At 39.9% G+C, this 14025-nt stretch overlaps 1 protein-coding gene across 9 annotated transcripts in view; it reads right to left on the bottom strand.

Annotated features, from left to right (window-relative positions):
- LRMDA (leucine rich melanocyte differentiation associated) overlaps positions 1-14025 on the bottom strand; it is a 1152373-nt gene that overhangs the window by 1035016 nt on the left and 103332 nt on the right. The gene's annotated exons all lie outside the window — the stretch shown is intronic.

Below are 14025 nucleotides of genomic sequence, written 5' to 3'. Positions count from 1 at the left end.
CTCATTCTGTTGCCTCAAATGGAACTTCACTGAGCTCCTGGCTTCATTACAGATAGGTCTATACAACCCGAGTATATATATTTCCAACAGATACTTAGATCTTTTTTATAGGCCAGAGATCAAAGAGATAAGAAATACTACATATTTCAATAACATGAAGGAATATGAACATTCATTTTCATGTTTGTAATGAGCCACCTAGCATCTGGTTCTGAGTTGTTCAGCTTAAGAATGCAGAGAGTTCAAAAGGGAGTTCTGAGAAGCAGAAGACCATCTGGGGCTGCTGTGCTGAAAATACGAACTACCCCTCATCATTTAAGATACTGTGGGATGTCCAGGTCAGAAGGAACCTAACCAGCAAGGAAGGAGGCCTAGGCTGGGTCCTACACTCCCAGGGTATTAAAATTAGAGTTCCTCACTGTTCCATGGGAAAGGAACTCCCAAAACTCTCCCTTGGGTAAATCCAGGGCACAGAGTGGCCTTCTAGCATAGAAAGAAGATGCTAACTAATGCTACCAGTACCTTGCTTGCTTGTTTCTACCAAGGGAAGTCAATACCAGACACTATTTTCATTGCTAAAGGTTAACCTGCAAAATTATTAAATGCCATCTTGCTCTAAAGAAGATTATTTGGAAAAGTTCACAACATTGCTACCAAACCCAAAATAACTTTCTTAATCGTCTGTTAAGGGCTCCCAACAGGCCACCTCTAGAGAAACATTTGTCCTTGGAGTGTTGCTGCTGTTGTTTTTCTTTAAAATGCTGTCCTTCACCACTGTGTTTCTACTTTCCACAAAGATACAGAATGATTAATGCTGAAAAATAAATATGAAAAGCCTTACAATCAAATTAAGAGAGCACTTGATAAAATAAGCCCTCTTCTTGTGAGTTTTCAAAGAATAACTGTTTTTCATTACAATCTCAGCTCCCAGCAGGTCCTAACATAAACCAAGCCAGCTGCGGTTCAAGAAAAGGTCCAAAGGAGGACCCACTCGAGGTGAGGATAAATCACAATTGTGATCACAGACCAGGTTTCTATCTTTTTTATTCCCCTTAATAAATTGGGCTTGACCTGAAACTCCAAGAAAGTTAATTTATAACAGCCAAAATCTCTTTTTTTTTACATAACAGCCCACCTTTCTTTTTCTTTTAAACTTAAACCATTATGACAAATGGAGATTTATTACATACTATAAACACATGTGGCTTGAGCACTGGTATTTAGTCTGGAAACTCAGATGGGGCAGTAAGCTGCTGCTGCAATCAGGAAATGCCATGTGACATTCTTGATAAAGACAAAACACACACACATTCCACAGCACTTATTGTGGCTACAGTGGTTTTAGCCATTGTGTGGGCACCACAGCCCCAGTGCAGGGCTGTGAAGTGAAAGATGATTCAGTAAACCAGGGAAAGATACTCCTGTCAGAGCCACATTAACTCGAGTCAGAAAAGTCTTCACAAGCGCCACCAGAGATTTTAATTAGAGATAAGCAAATAAAACCAGCTTCCCAAGACATTTCTCCCACCTAGGCCTGGTCTTCTCCTCCTCATCCATACCTAAAATAGCCCTACGAGTGGTTCATGTGTTTTGGTCCAGAGATACTCAGTAATGCTATATAGAATCATCCTGAAACATGAAATTGGGTGCACTGATGAATAAATAGAATCTTGGGTGATCCTTCTCCCTTCCCTTGGCCAGGCTGAAAGGATCTATTTCTTCTCAACTGATCATTCTTGTAGTCCTCACTGGCAACAAGCACTAGGTGATTTACCAGCTAAGCAGGATTCTCTGGGAGGTCATATTAACTGGTGGTTAAAAACATGAACTTTGGAGTCAATCCTAGCTCCACCACTTCCCCCAAACTATCTAAAACTAAGTTTTTCCATCCATAAAATGGGAATATTGAAGTTCCCTATGTGTCTGTGGGGAGAATCCAGTGGAAAAAATACATGTATATCACATAGATTTACATAGATTTAACATTATTAAAAATGTAGAGATTCTCTATCATAATCTGAATAGCCACATAATGGTACAATTAAGCTATCAGTAATGATTATTATTAATAAACTTTCTGTATGTGTAGGTCTTCTCTTCAGACTATAACAACAGTCCCTTGGGGGCAGAAACTCCATTATTACACTTATTTTGCCTTGCTTATAATTCCAATGCATAAGCAACTTATTAATGAATACTCGATCACATCAATTCTACCATTTAAAAAAATTTTCATCATAATTTTGTAAAACAGAAACTAGTAGAAAAAAAATACAGATAAAAAAGAAAAACTGAAATCATCCTTGATCCCAACATTAGAAATAACCAGTTAATATTCTGATGTATAGCCTTCTGTTCTTTTTTGTATGCAAACATATGTTTATTTCAAAATACAATTGGGATCAATAGTGTACACAGTGTTCCATAACCTACTTTTTAAGTTTATGAATACTTCATGCGTATTTTCCCCTACCATTAAACATTCTTCAAAAACATGACCTTTGAAGGTAGCATGGTCTGCTGTTCTATGGTTACATCCCCCACTGTCCTCACCCACCACCTTGCAAATGGAGAATGCTTGATTCAGTAAGATCACTGAAACCAGAAAATGTGTGTGGAATCAGTTGGCACCATGCCCAACACTGGTCAACACTCAGTAAATATTCTCTCATTCCTCCTCTGGGTGTCCATTGTCTTTAAAGAAACTTCATGAAAGATTCCAACTTGCACCATAAAATAAGGCTTCCCAGCACCGAAAGAGCAGAAGCCCATGACCTTCTGGATAAAGCTTCTGCTCATTCCATTTGGTTCCTGGCACAAGATTTTGGATAACCATCACAATAGAGTTCCTATGAGTTTCATGTTCGTTAGAAACTATAATCCTACTTACCTCTTCCTAAGACCTTCCAGAATCCAGAGCTCTCACACTGGAATTTTTGTCACTAAATATTTCTCTAATTATTTCAGACATGTTGGACTCTCCTTCCCAACCAGATTTAAGTTCTAGACCATGAAGCTTAATACTGTAAGCTGAAACAAGCTTAATACTGCAGAGAATACAGGACTTAGGGTCAGGAGACCTGGGTTCTAGTCCCAACTTCGTTTCTTACTAGCTGTCATCATTTTGGGTAATCTCCCCTCTCTGGGGCTCAGTTTTCTCATCTGCAAAATGTTAGTGAGATAATCTCTAAGATTCATTATGTCACCACCTTTAGGGCGGCAACCAATTTCTACATAGTTGTCATATATTAACTAAGGTCTAGTGTAAGCCAGACACCTATTATGTCCACAGTGTCCTATGATATCAGTACTGTCACTTGTCACATTTAGCAGAGAAAGAAACTGAGGCTTAGAAAGGTTAAGCAACAAACCCAAAGTCTGCAATATAACCATCATCTTGATTCAAGTGTGTGTCTAAATTCTATGGTAACAACCAGGAAGCTGCACAATTCTCAAATCTTTTTCTTTCTGCCCAACCCCCCAGAGCAGCTCCAAACTCTTCGTAACACTTGATTAACAGATTGTAGTTTCTGACTCAGTTGATGGACTTTTACCAAGAGCTCATTTCTATATGTCATAGTGCTAAACAACATAGACATTTCAGACCTGATAATTATTTGTTGTGGGAGCTGTCCTGTGCATTGCTGGATGGTAAGCACATTCCTGGCTTCCCCGGACTAGATACCAGCAGCAACCACCCCACCCCAAGTTATGACAAATCAAATGTCCCCAAAGAGTGGGGAAGAATGCCTCCCCACACTGAGAACCACTTCTCTGAAATAAAACATACCGAAAACACAGGAAAAACAATTTTAAAAAAGACAAAAGAATAAAAGCATTGGACTAATACCTACACAAATGGTAAAACAGAAATGTAATCAAATAATTAAATAAGATTCTAAGAGCACATCCCTACTTTAAAACATCTGACTTAGTGGTGAGCTTGCACTAACTAAGAATAACACTACAATCAAAACAACAAGTTGTATACCTTAAATATATACCATTTTTATCTGTCAATTATACCTCAATAAAGCTCAAAAATGAAAAAATTTCTATTGTTTCTCCTTAAAATGAAATATTGTTTATTATAGATATTTCAAATCATGCAGGAAAAAAAACAAAAAAGTTTTTTAAACACACGCAACAAAAGAATAACATTACAGCAATGCAGCAGGAAGAGTTTATACTCCTGCCCAGTGCTTAAGGTCAGGGGAAGGCCAGCACTTTGACAGCTGGGATCATGAAAGAGGCAGTTCCTTCCTCTCTAAGTCATAGGCAGTGAATAGGAAGACAAGAAAAACTGTCTTTCTAGCACCCTATATCCAAGTAAGGATTCTGAAGGTTTTTTTCCAGTAGATCCAATGCTATAATGGTTAGGTTCTCAGGCTAGCCCCAAAAATTCCACTTACCCAAACTAGTCCTTTTCATTTTGCAGAAATAAATTTTGTGAGATAGTTTAGAAACCTATCATCATTTAATCCTCCATTTTTTAAAGAATAATTCTAAATATGTACTACCAATTAACAATAAAGTTAGGGGGTTAGGGACTAAATATAAGGTAAATAAATACAGCCAAATCTTTTCTCTACCTGTTCTCCTAGAAGTTCCATTAATATTAATCTGTATCTTTCCTCATAGGTTTGCCATCAAAACTTATCAAATAAGTGTGAAGACACACACGGACACAAACACACACACAAATGCACATGCACAAAGCTTCATTTCTGAAGTGAATCTGTAGTTGAGTTTTTAAGTATCTCCCTGGCATTCCTTTGAAGTTGGTTCTTGGTATGAAACTATGGACACAGGTGGGGTGAGGGACCCAAACTTTAAACATGCCAAAAAGCACAAGCCACAGCAGGGAAGCACATTCAGGGACCCTTGTATCAGAATTAGTAAGTTTCTGTCACTGATGGGAGTGAAAATCCAGAGTGCTATACATCATTGGGGACATTTCAGCTTACTGTCATATTTCATAGACAAAATCACATTCCAGGAAGAAAGGGGTGAGGGGAGAAGGGAGAGGAGGTGTAGGGAGGGAGGAAAAGCCACACAAAAGTTCTGAAATATATCAATGTCCAGAAATAGGAAAGGAAAAAAATAAAAATAAATCTTTGGAGAATTTTAAAAACATGAAATAAAATATCTATCTTATTTCAGAATCCTGGAGTAAATAATATTTCTGATGTTCCCATAGAGAGTCAAATCCAGCCAGCAAAACAAACACAAATACAAATAAATACTGGGCTGGTGAATTAGGGAAGGTACACAGAGGAATTTAAAAATAGGACGAGGGTTTTGTTCAGAAATGGGATCCTTCCTCTCTCCTCCTCCCCACTTCCATTTTTTTTTCTTGAAGTCAAATCCATTATTTTGAAAACATCATTTGAAACCCTAAAGAAATAGCAAAACACAGTATTGTGGTATTCCAAAGTAATATCTCTTGTTTATAACCATATAAATTTAGCCCCTGGCACTACAGGGCTTATATAATAGAATAGAGTTATTTTAACAGCGCCCTGTTAAAGAAGAAGCAAAATGTTCAGCTCATTTTCTCCAGTGGGAGGGACCCATGGCCTCATGCGAGAGAGGGAACATGCCTAAGTCATTACTGCGGGAAAGCAATCCGTCAAAGCCGGGTCGCTCTGGCATGGCCAGCACCACTGGTGAGATCAGAGAGGCAGCCTCTGCTTGCAATTACCAGAGAAGGACCTTGGCTCTAGGCAGCCTGCTATCAATTACAACCCTGGCCTCGCGCTTGGACTTGTCAATTTCCCAGTGTCTTCTGTTTTGTAACAGTAAGAAAAAGGGCTCCTCCTGACTGATTCTTGGAAGTTTCTCATGTGTTGTGTCACTCCTCGGTGTCATTAACAATTCAATTAAAATTTCACAGCACACAGGCAGGCCGCGCCGGACAGGGGCGGGAAGGGGCCTGGTAGAGATTTCTGAAGGGCCTGCATTGGGGCCACATTGGATCAAGTGAAACCAATCTTGAAATTTCTTTGATTTCTCAAGTCAGGCCTGCATGTGTCTCCCATCTGACACGACGCTGGCTGTCATCTTGACAGGACGACATGTTTGATGTTCTCACCCCATGGGGGGTGTAGTGATGGAAAGGAATTTCAGGCTGGCTAGAAACAAAAATCTTGTGCTACTCCACTAAATATTTTGGCTCCAGAATAGATCACTATAAATATTTGCAATCAGCTCTCTTAATCTACAGTGAGTTCTAGAAACTTCTTTTTCTCCATTTGTTTTTTTATTGGGTCCTTCTATTTTCTTGCTTTTCAGAGTGCGGTTGTCTATAAAAAATGACAGACAGAGCATCAATCACAATTAAATTCTTCAGGAAGGTAAGATGACTAGGAATGCTAAACAGGATGGCTGGAAACAAGAAAGACTTGCTACTGTCATTATTAACTCTGTGAAAGTGCAAACACTCCTTTGTCTCGCTGAATGATGGAGCTACACATGCTCACGTGCTTTTAAGCGTCCCAAGGGTTTAGGGAAAACCAAAAAAAAAAAAGTTTCAGGCTTAAGACTTCTGAGGCAGCTTTCTCTCTAACCCCCTCAATGAGTTTAGTCATGCAAGGAAAGATTCTTTAAAGTTACCAAAGACTTTGTTTAATGCCCAAGAAAATGCAGACTGTCAGCACCCTTTGTCAGGTTTTGGTGGCTTAAGTCCATTCCCCAATACACTGGTGACCCTCCACCCTCATTCACTAGTTTCTTTTTGACATCAAGCGCTGGATAATTGTTTGATTTCCTTCTAGGTAAAAGGAGATTAAATGCCCAGCTGCAACAGCTGACACACAAAAGGGAAAATATAGTTTAACCACCATATTTATCAAGATAATTTTTCTTCCACACACTGATTAATAACATTAGCCAACATCCCCTTTGGCTTGGGGAAAGAGAGGTGGGGAGAGACATGTCCCCCTCAGAGTATCAGAAACAGGAGTTGACAGTTCAAGGCAAAAATGATTTGCATGTAAATTCTGATCAAAAGCAAGTCTGCACCCTGAAGTTGTCAAGTTTTGCTACCAATTTGACACTTAAATGGGCTATAGCAAAACTTGATTTAAACTGAAGAGGAAAAAAACATGGCAACTCAATTACCCCCTAGCAGATCGGATCTGGCAGCTGAGGTCAAACTTTTCACCCTGCCATTACATTTCTCAATACCTGATGCTTTAAACAAACACTATGTATTCCTCCTACAATCCTGGAGGAAAATGCATTTCTCAGGGCTCCCTACTGTGCCCCAGATTAAAAAATAAAGTTTCACTTGTGTGGGATCTGGGGCCATTTTCTCCATGTAAATTTCTGAATAAATCAGGACTTAAGAAATGGCCTTTTGCACTGAGAAAAATAGTCTCTGCTTTAAAAAAAAAAAAAAAATTGTGGGGAAGATTTGTGGAGTATTAAAAGATGATTTAAAAACAAATATTCCCATAACATTAGAGGCAAAAGGGTGACCTGTTTTTAGTTTGCTTTTAATATATTTCATATTTGAGCTTAGGCTGAACAGCACATTAATTCAGCAGGGAGAAAAACAGCTAGCTAGTTCCAAGTCGGCTCCAAATTTATGGAGGACAAACTATCTCATAAGGCCCTGGGACAAAGGCTCAAATCCAGGAAAGACCCAGTTGGCCTCTGGGAATTCTGTCCCACCAGGGTTTGAATGCTGTGGTTTCCTGGGCTATTCAATCACTGCAAGAGTTCTCATTCCTGCAACAACTATTTAAACCAACAGTTGTTTAAACTCTTCTTATAAGTGCCCTAAAGCAGATCCAAAACTGCTTTTTTCCTTTTTTAAAAAAAGCACTTGTTTCCCTAAGTTGGTTTTAAGCTCTTCCTATAAAAGCAATGAGTTTATTGACTCTGCATTCACCATAATTTCTAGTTCTTATAACAGGTAGCCAGGTAACACGTAGGAAATTATTTTGCTTTTTTAGCCAATAAATACATTACATATTTACTGGATGCCAGGCACTGTTCTGAGCACTAGGGGCCCAAACATGAGTAATAGCTGCTTACAGTTGGGAAGACAATCACATACACAACTAATTACAATAGTGTGGGATAAACACTGCAAGAAAGTAATATTCAAAGTATATGAGAACACATTTAACTAAGGGATTCAGTCTGGGGGAGCGAAAGTTTCAAATTCCCCTGGTGACTGGGACTGTATCTATATTGGCATCCAGCAAATTGTGGAGCAGAGTGCTAGTGGGGAGGTAAGATGTTTCTACAGAAGCCAGTCAAGTGGAAATAAAAAAGCCTGTTTGGCCAGGTGCTAGGTAGGGGAAGACAGTATGGTGATAAAACGAGAATCCTATGGCTACACACATAGGACAAATGTATGAAACCGCGCTCCTCTTGTGTCTGGTCTTCCTATAAGCCTATCATGCCAATCCCCAAACTTGGAGCATGCCCACCATTGGTGGTGTACTTGCTATGCTGTTACTCAAACATGCCAAGCTTGTTCTGGCCTCAGGGCCTTTTCACTTGCTTTCCCTCTGCCAGGTTTCCAAACCTTTGCACAAGCTATCTCACCTTAGCTCTTTGCTTAAATGTCACTTCTCAGAGCAGCCCTCCCTGACATCTCTACCTAAAATAAGCTCCCACACCCACTTCTGGGGCACCTAACCCTTTACTCCTGTTTTATTTTCAATACGGTATAATGTTGCTAACAGAAATTTTATTATCTGTTATTATGTCTGCTCCTCACTAGATTATAAGCAGCATGATAATCAGGCCTATACCCCCAGATCCTAGAACAGATAGTAGGTGCTCAATAAACATATAGTGAATCTATTAATAACCTTTAACCCCTGGGTGCTGATAAGCTAATATCTCTGAATTAATGCTATAAAGAAAATTAAAACCCAAAAGACTCTGACAGACTCTGACTTCTAAGCCCTTGCATCGAGAGCAAATAATGCTATAGGAGTTAATGCAAATGTAGCATTTTTTAAATCTAAATACAGCCAGAGGGAGAAAATTGCCAACACATCAACAACAACAAAAAAAAATAGCCATTTATACTGAGCCAAATCTCTGAGATCTTTCTGAAAATATATATTTAACTCTAACCAGGTTCCCAGGCTTCCCACAAATCACCACCATGCAAGAGGAAACCATGTGAGAAGTTATGTTCTGCTTCTGAGCATTTAAGCATTTTTATCAATATTATTTGCCAGTGTAAATATTTCCCCCATAACTTAATATTTAAAATAAGAGTGCACCAAACTGAGGCTTATAATGTGCAAAGGAAACAGTTCAGTCTAAGGTATTCATGACTTCAGTCATTCTCTCATAAAACAACAGATGAAATAAAATGTATGACATTCCCAAAGAGGGAGTTTCTCGTGTAATTCATCTTAAAATGCAATGTTCTGTCATCTCAAGTAACACTTACTGAAAGCAACCATCAATACTTTTTGTCAAAAGCCCGTACTCTGTGTAAAATGTTCCATCAATCTCTATTTACATAAAACAAAAAACTTTCAGTGTGGTTCTAACACACAGCCATGGAGAGTCTCCATCTCCAGTTTTCATGCTCTGCTGAAAAATAATTTGACTGACACCAGAAAAATAACGATGACCCTTAAAGGAAAGCTTTTAGGAAAGGGAAAGCTGCAAGGGAAAATGCCTTACATTGTTGGACACATGTCCTACTGAAGAGAAGTTTTTTTGGTTTTAAACCATACGATATGTATTCTCTCAAAATAAACAATTCCATTCTGCCAGGAAATTCTCTAAAAAGCTTTCACTCAATTGCATGCAAGCAACACTAATATAGGGATGGCACCCCGCTGATTCTAAACTTGAACATGCAACCTGTACCACTCTATTCCAAGACAGAAATTTTGGCATTCAGTACTGTAGAATGTGAATATCACATGAGGCTAGAAGAAGGTCATCGCCTGGGGATGTTTATAAAACACACAAATTAAGGTATTAGCCTTTCACCCTGGGGGTCTGAAGATCAAATCCCAGCTTAGGTAACACACATAAAGTCTCTCTGCCAGCTTGTCCTAATACTTGCTTGTTGAAATCATACAGACCCTTTCCTCTGACCCAAGTTAACAAAGGCATAGGTGAGAAAGCTAAGAAATGACAGGTCAAAGTCAAAAAAAAACAAAACAAACAAAACTACTCAATGCCCATCTGAGACATTTTAACTTCATTCTCAGTGACCATTTTTTGCCATTTTTCACCCTCTCCCTATGATTTTAACAGTCTACAGTTGAAGATTACACAAGAGACAACACTGCCACTTACATCTTTTGAATCACAAATATAAGATGCATTAGGAAATCACTTAACCTTTCCTAATTATTCTTACACTCACTCACTCAGCATGCTACGTGAAATGGGGTAGAGGGTGCAGTAGGTGGCCAGATACAGCTTCAAGTACTGATGCAGGGACTCGGCCAAATTGCTGCACTGCTTTGAGTCTCTGTGTTCTGCAAAGCTTAGGCAGCACAAAGCTTCCAGGGTCTCCTAGGAGGAGAAATGACAACATAGCAGATAGGGTCTTGGCTCCCCTTCGATGCAGGGCCTCATCAGTATCTGCTTTATATATGATGAGCTAACAAAGTTTAAGGTTTCATTTGCAACTGTGTCCTCAGACCTCAAAAGTCTCTCCAGCTCTAATAATCCCCAACCGTATACTGTGGTGGAGCAGGAACACATATACCCCAAGCAGGTGTGATGAGCCCTGAACTTTGGGTTAAAGAGGACGGAGAGAAGAGCATACCTCAGTAAAGTCATGTGAGCTGCATGTGAACCACCACGGTATATAAACTGTTAGGATTTTCAAGGGTAGAGGCTGGGACTTGATGGAGGATAGAGAGAGCATCCTATAGAGGGGACACACAGGACAAGCACAGAGCCAGGCCAGGGGGCATGTTTGAGAAGGAGGGCATCTCTACAAAGGAGGGGAAAAACAGATAGGAGTGATTAAATGCCTGCATGCCAGGCTGAGAATTCTAAACTCCCTGGACCCAAGAGGTACTCACTCCACCCAGTCATGAATGCAAGTGCTCCTCCCGGCCCCCAAGCAACCCAAGCTCATTTCAATACTTTGATCACATCTGCAAATCCCTTACACATTTGTCCAGATCTGAACTTCCATTTTTACAGGCCTGGCTCAGGCCTCATACATTTGGCAGTCAATACAGGCTTTGATAGCAAGGATAATGAGGATAAATTATGCCAGGCACTGTGCTGAGAGCTGTACAGTCAGGGTCTCATTTAATCCTGACATTCAGGGACGTAGGTACACCACCATGCCGTGGGAGAGAAAATCAAGGCTTAGAGAGACTTAACAATTTGCCTGATGTCACACAAAGCTAGGCAGAGTCAGAGCAGAACTTAAACCCAGAAGTACCCAGCCTCTCAGCCACATGGCCTGTCTCAGGAGGATTCTCAGGGGCTGAGCCAGAAGTAGCCACAAGTGGAATGCCTCCAGGTGATGGAAAAGATGCTTCCATCAGAGGTTGCATGTTATAATAACGATGCACTGACAAGGCTTTGAGCTAAAAGGAAAAATCCTTCCCCCCAAAATAAGGAACACAAAGTAAAAAGAAAGCTCTTTGGCATATAGTGTGACAGAAGAAAATAGTCTCTTAGCTAATTTGGGCATAAAAGTTCACTCTTGACCTGAACGTAAGGCAAGGGAGTAGCTGAAATACCAGAGCATCTATGCTCCCTGGCAATTCTAGGTCTAATTACCAACCACCAGTAAGATACCTGTTATTTGTCCAGCATATGCTGGGTGATATAGGGGATACAATGAGGACACTGTTTTGTCCTCAAAGTTTTCAGAGTTAAATGTCAAGCAAGGATGATCCTAGATCAAAAATGCTTCAGTAGGCCAGGCACAGTGGCTCATGCCTGTGATCCCAACAATTTGGGAGGCCAAGGCAAGAGGATAAATTGAGAGTTCAAGACCAGCCTGGTCAGCATAGTGAGACCCCCATCTCAACAAAAAAAATTTTAAGAATTATCCCCAGCTACTACTAATTACAGCCCCAGCTACTGGGAGGCTAAGACAAGAACCCAGAAGTTCAAGGATACAGCGAGCTATGATCACGCCACTGCATTACAGCCTGGGCAGCAGAGTGAGGCTCCATCTCCTAAAAATGCTACAATAAAAGAAGAGCAAGTGGGTCCAATATACAGTTGTGCAGAGCAGTATGGAATGGACCACAAGTACAATAGCAGTTCTGAGAAGAACCTGAGCAGCTAGGAAAGGTCTGGCATCATGTGAACGTGCCCTGCAAGGATGGTTAAGATCTGGGTAGACAAAAAGAAGGCAATACGGAGCAAGCAGAACAGCAGCTCAGGAGCCAATGTGAGCAAAGCCTGGATGGGAGAGGAACAGAGTGAGGGCGGCATGGCGCTGAGGCAGAATGATGAGCAGCCAGGTCAGACAATAAGGAGGTGGCGTTCTCCTCCATCCCACAATCCAGAACACCAGCTGACCCAACCTCTCATTCTAAAGGATTGCATAGAATAATTCAGAGTCTTCCTGAAAGTCATACAGCCAATTTAATGGCACAAAGGGCTCAGAACAGCTCTAATCACTGCCTCCTGGCCTGGTCCACTTTCCAGTAGACCACACTGCCTCCTCCCAGAAGCATAAACAACACTTGTTCCTCCGAGGGCAGGGGGCATCCGGAACCTGAGGCAGAGCAGTTCCAATTGTAAAGATGAGTCCACTTCAACTTTATCCAAAATGCCTACAAGGCCCTTACCTGATTTTCTTTAGTCACACCCAATTTTTTTTAAGGTTTTATGCTGAAAACCCTTGAATGATAAAGTTCTCTTCAAGAATCACTTCAAGTTCTTCAGAAATGATCTAAGCATTCTTTGCTCTGAGTAATTTGCATTAGTTAGCTCATTGTCTCCCCCAAAATGCATTAGGAACAGAAAAGAAATTAAGATGGGAAAATAAAAGAGCAAGAGAGTATCTAAATTTCAGTTTTTGCCTTTCACAGAGGGATTCATGGCTTGAATAACAAATCTTTAAGCTGTTGCTGACAGTGCACTTCATAAAAGGACGACTAGAGAAATAAATAAACAAATAAGAAGTAAGTAAGTAAAAGAAGCTAAAGGAAAGACAAGGACCTCAACTGGAATTCCAGGGAAGAAATCAGAAAGCAGAGAATGCTTACTATTTCAGGTTGTTGATGGTGTGTCAATCCTGAGAAGAAAAACTTGGTTGAAATCTTTGTGAGAATGTTCCAATCATAGTGTAATCCTGATATGGAAAAAAAAAAATCACTGAAAAACAGGCTAAAGAAAGCAACAAAAACAAAAAATTCATGACAATGAATTTCTAATTCAGAAGATAAAAAGAACTGTCTTTTACCAAAAATAGTGATAGATTGTAAGACACATTCATAAAATGTTTTTCTACAACAAGCATAACACTAAGTCTCTTCATGGTGGACAGAGACATCATCAAATAAACATGTTTTTATTTATTTGGGGTTCTGAGTTTTGTTTTTGGTTTTTCAATGAAGGTTATGGGTATAGAGAAATTCTGGTGTATAGTTTAAGCTCATACTACCAAAACTTTCCTCTGAATCTGACCCTCCATTACCTAAGTACAAACCCTAATTAGGCTTAAAAGGGGAGGAAGAAAGAAACATATCTATTTCCTTAGGAGTCTTATTTTGGGATTCAGAATTCTTCAAACAACTCAAGCTTGAATTATTCAGTCATTTTGTGGTTTCAGTCAAGGTTTTATGAGCATTTTCTGTCTATCAGCCATCACAAATTGGGGAAAAGAAGACAAAAACATCGTAATTCAGACGCTATTCTGAGGCTATGTCTATGGTCTGACAATGTTCAAAGGCAGCTTTCCCTCCAAGAACTAACACACACTTTGGAAAGCAGTCCTTGACTTAAAAGCTAAAGATTAGAAACTATTGTCATCTTCCATTCTTACTCCTCAAGTTGACTCATAAACCTAGAATCCCCCCTGCCAAATATATGCACCCA

This window comes from Papio anubis, chromosome 11 (genome assembly GCF_008728515.1).
Source record: "Papio anubis isolate 15944 chromosome 11, Panubis1.0, whole genome shotgun sequence".
In the NCBI taxonomy this organism is placed as follows: domain Eukaryota; kingdom Metazoa; phylum Chordata; class Mammalia; order Primates; family Cercopithecidae; genus Papio; species Papio anubis.
This window is presented reverse-complemented; position numbering and strand designations above follow the sequence as displayed.